The sequence below is a fragment of the Pteropus vampyrus genome, unplaced genomic scaffold (assembly GCF_000151845.1).
Source record: "Pteropus vampyrus isolate Shadow unplaced genomic scaffold, Pvam_2.0 Scaffold57, whole genome shotgun sequence".
Lineage (NCBI taxonomy): Eukaryota > Metazoa > Chordata > Mammalia > Chiroptera > Pteropodidae > Pteropus > Pteropus vampyrus.
In genome coordinates, this window is record NW_011888838.1 from 1,039,758 (window position 1) to 1,044,586 (window position 4,829).

General features: G+C 32.7%; 1 pseudogene; it reads left to right on the forward strand.

Annotated features, from left to right (window-relative positions):
• Positions 1-3,026: 3,026 nt before the first annotated feature.
• LOC111740084 lies at positions 3,027-3,129 on the forward strand (annotated as a pseudogene).
• Positions 3,130-4,829: the final 1,700 nt, after the last annotated feature.

Here is a 4,829-nt window from a genome sequence, read left to right on the forward strand (position 1 = left end):
TAAGTTTATTTCTTTTGTTGTGAATGTAAATGAGATTGTTTTTTTTCTCTTTCTCTTTCTGATATTTTGGTATTATTACATAGAAATGCAACAGATATTTGTATATTGATTTTATATCTAGCAAATTTACCAATTCATTTATTATTTCTAATAGTTATTGGTGGATTCTTTAGGATTTACTGTATAAAAATCATGTCATTCAAAAATAGTGACAGTTTTATTTATTTTCCAATTTGGATGTCTTTTTTTTTTTTCTTGCTTAATTGTTCTTGCTAAGATTTCCAGTATTATGTGGAAAAACAGTAGTGAGAGTGGGCATTCTTGCCTAGTTCCTGATCTTAAAGATAATTTTTTCAGTTTTCCGTTGTTGAGAAAAATGTTAGATGAAGATTTGTCGTATATAGCTTTTATTATGTTGAGGTACTTTTCTTCTATACACATTCTATTGAGAGTTTTTATCATAAATAGATGTTATACCTTGCCAAATGCTTTTACTGCATCTATGAGATGTTCGTATAATTTTATCTTTCATTTTGTTAATCATGTTGATTGACTTAAGGTGTTGAACTATTCTTACATTCCTGGAATGGGTCACATTTGATCATGATGTATAATTTTTTAAATATATTTTTGTATTTTATTTGCTAGTATTTTGCTGAGAACTTCTGTATATTCATCAAAAATATTGTCCTTTAATTTTCTTTTTCTGTGATGCCCTTGCCTAGTTTTTGAATCAAGATAATGTTGGCCTCATAAAATGAGTTAGGATGCATTTCTTCCTCTTCAAGTTTTTGAAAGAGTTTGGAAAGGATAGATATTCAATCTTCTTTGGATGCTTGGTAGAAATCACGAGTGAAGCTATCTGCCTCGGACTTTTGTTTTGGGGGGGCAGTTTTTAGTTACAGTTTCAATTTTCTTAGTAGTGTTTCAGAATATTCAGGTTTTCTAATTCTTCAGAATTCAGTTAAGAAGGTTGTGCACATCTAAGAATTTGTTCATTTTTTCTAGATTGTCCAATTTGGTGGGGTATAGCCTTTCATAGTATTCTTGTATAATACTTTGTATTTCTGTGGTGTTCATTGTCATTTCTCCTCTTGAAATTGGAATTTTATTTATTCGAGTATGCTTTCCTTGTTTTCCCTAATGAGTCTAGCTAAAGGTTTGTCAATTTCGTTTATCTTTTTAAAGAACCAGCTTTTCAATTAATTATTTTTTTCTATTTTTATTCTATATTTAATTTATTTGCCCTTTGATTTTTATTACTTTCTTTCTTCTACTGACTTTGGACTTCATTTGTTCTTTTTCTAGCTATTTAAGATGCAATTTTAGATTGTTTATTTGAGATTTTTTTTTATTTCTTGAGGTAGGTCTGTATTGCTATAAACATCCCTCTTAGTACTGCTTTTGCTGCATCTGAAAAAAATTGAGTATGTCTCTGTGTATCTTTTTATTCCTTCTTTTATTTATTCACTGACCCAATAGTTGTTCAGTAGCATGTTGTTTAGTCTCCACATATTTGTGATTTTCTAACTTTCTTCTTGTAGTTGATTTCTAGTTTTATGATATTGTGATCAGAGGAGATATTTGGTATGATTTCAATCTTCTTAAATTTATTGAGAATTCTTTTTATCTCAACATATGGTCTATTCTTGAAAATGTCTCTTGTGTACTTGAGAAGAATGTGTAACCTATCATTTTGATCGAAAGTTCGATGATTATCTATTAAGTCCATTTGATATGTCATTTAAGGCCCATGTTTCCTTCTTGATATTTTGTCTGCGTGACCTATCCTTTGGTGTAAATGGCATATTAAAGTCTCCTACTATTACTTTTTATTATCTATTTCTCCCTTTAAATCTGTTAATTGATTTATAGATTTTAATGCTCCTAGATTGGGTATATACACATTAATAAACATTATGTCTTCTTGATGAATTGTATCCTTTATGAAATATCCTTTCTTGTCTCTTTTTACCATTTTTTTGTCTTGAAATCTATTTTGTCTAACATAAGTAAGGCTACACCAGCTTGTCTCTGAATATTATTTGCTCGGAGTATCATCTTCCACCCCTTCACTTTGAGCCTATGTTTGTCTTTCAAGCTGACGTAGGTGTCCTGAAAGCAACATATGGTTGGGGCTTGCTTTGTAATTCATCCAGCTAATCTGTGCCTTTGATGGGTTCATTCAGTCCATTTATATTTAGGATGATTGTTGATATATTCAGACTTACTACAGCCATTTTAGCTTTTATTTTCTTGTCGTTCTCTATCTCCTTTGTTTCTTTTTCCTTGTTTTTATATATGCTTATAATGTTTGGTGTTTTCTGTGATGTTTTTCTCTGTTTCCTCTTTTATGTGTAACAGCTCTGGATTTTTGACTTGCAGTTACCATGAAGTTAGTATAAAATGTCTTATAGAAAATTAGTTCTTTTACTGCTGATAATGTCTTATCTTCATTCACCTATACAATATTCATCCTTTTTCTCCTCCCCTTTTATGTTTTTGTTGTCATAAATTATCCCTTTTTATGCCATGCATTAATTATCAAATTGCAGTAACTATAGTTATTTTAATGCTTTTCTCTTCTTTAACCTTTGTGTTATATAAAGCATTTAATATCCTATTTTGAAATAGAGTTGCAATGTCCTGCTCCTGCTTGTCACCTTACACAAAGCTTTTTATATTTCATCTTTTTGTTTCAGGTAGAAAAGCTCCTTTAAACATTTCTTGTAATGCATATTTTGTGGTGGTAAATTTTCCCAGCTTTTGTTTGTCTTGAAAAGCCTTTATTTCTCCTACATATCTAAAGATAACTTTGTTGGATATATTATTATTGGTTAGCGATTTCTTACTTTTAATATATTAAATATATCATCTCACTTGCTCCTAGACAGTCTACTGAGAGTGTCTACTGAGAAATCTGTTGATAATCTGATGAAGTTTTCTTTGTAGGTTACTGCCTTTTTTCCCCTGGCTGCCTTGAGAATTCCTTCATCATTAATTTTTTGGCAGTTTTAATATAATGTGTCTACGGCCATGCTACCCTGAACACACCCAATCCCATCTGATCTCGGAAGCTAAGCAGGGTCGGGCCTGGTTAGTACTTAGGAAGACCAGGTGCTGTAGGCATTAAAAATCAATAATAAAAAAAAAAAAATTAAAAAATAATATAATGTGTCTTGGACAAGGTCTTTTTGTGTTGAGATAATTAGGTTTTATGCTAATATCTTGTACTCAAATGTCCAATTCCTTCCCTAGGTTTGAGAAATTCTCATCAATTATCTTTTTGACTAAGCCCTCTGTTCCCTCCTTCTGAGATAAGCTTTTTTTTTTTTAATACTCTCCTCTGTCTGAGATAACCATTAGATTTTGTTGCCCTTTCTAATAGATTCAGATAGTTCTTTTATTTTTTTAAAAAATAATTATTTATTTTCTCCCACCTGAATTATTTTTAGATTGCTAACTTTGAGCTTGCTAATTCTCTCTTCCACCTGATCTGAAGTATTTCCAGTACTTTCTAATGTAGTCTTTGTCTCATTTAGTGAGTTCTTCGGCTCCAGAAGATCTGTTTGATTCTATTGTATAATTTCAATCTCATTGGAAAATTACTTCTTTTGCTTATTAATTTTATTCCTGAGCTCATTGAGCTGCTTTTCTATGTCCTTGTGTTTCTTCATGACTACTGTCTTGAATTTCTGTCATTTGAATTATAATCTTCCATGACTTTGAGTTTGTTTTCTGGAGACTTCTCATTTTCTTTTTGTGTTACAATGCTACCTTGGTAGTTTATGGTACTTGAAGGATCGTCCTTCCATAAGCACATTTGAAAAAATGAACTATTTTCTTCACAATTCAGCAGGTTGATAATTAGAGGTTTGACTTTTGTTTTCCAGTAGGTGGTGCTATAGCAGAAGCTTTTGTTTTCTCTTAACAGTGCAACTTGAGCCTCCAGGATCAGAGTAGTTGGCCATCTCTGAATTCATGGAAATCACAACCTTGGTGACTAGGGTGGTGGGTGTCCCAGCTGTGCTTGGATTGCCTTAGTCTTAGAGTTCTGGGTAGGGGGATGTGGCCAGTTGAGGGAGTTGTGTTCATGGGCTTGCAGTGCTGTCTCTTTGTTCCTATGGCTGTTGGCATGGCTGTGCTGTAGCCAAGAGGCAGAGATGTCTCAGCTGCTGCTACCAATTTCACCACAATAGAGAGGGGAGGGAGCTGGATTCTCAGATACCCTGCTGCCACTGCTCCTCTTACCCTCTTCAGGCATGGTGTGTCACTCCACCCTGATTCCTCCACCACTACCACAATAACCAGAGTCATGGCATCTGGAGAACTGTATGAAGATAACATCCCTTTCCTTTCCCTGTTCCACCTTTCCACACCTCCACACGTTACAATGTGCTCACCTTTAGATGTATCAGATGTGTGAATCTCTCAGGCTTATTTGTGTGTTGAATAGAGGAATCTTTGTCAGAATATAGATGTTTGACTAGTTTTAAATTTAAGAGGAGATAAAAAAAAAAAGGTCTTCATACCTTGCCATGATGCTGACTTTATTCTCAACAAAAGATTTTAACACTAACCAAAAATGAGAAAAATAAAATTTTAAAGAATATACTTAAAGATGTAAGGAAACTTATCCTAAAGAAAAGATCTGAAATGCATTATGAAATATTTTGTAATATAAGTTATAGATGTGAAGATGAATCCAAGCTCCTAAGTTTCTTGCTTTTTGATAAATATGGTTGCCATTCAGTATGACTAAAAATAATGAAAGAGTAAAAGTGATGGGTGCAGGAAAGACAAATTCATTTTGAGGCATGTTGAGCTTC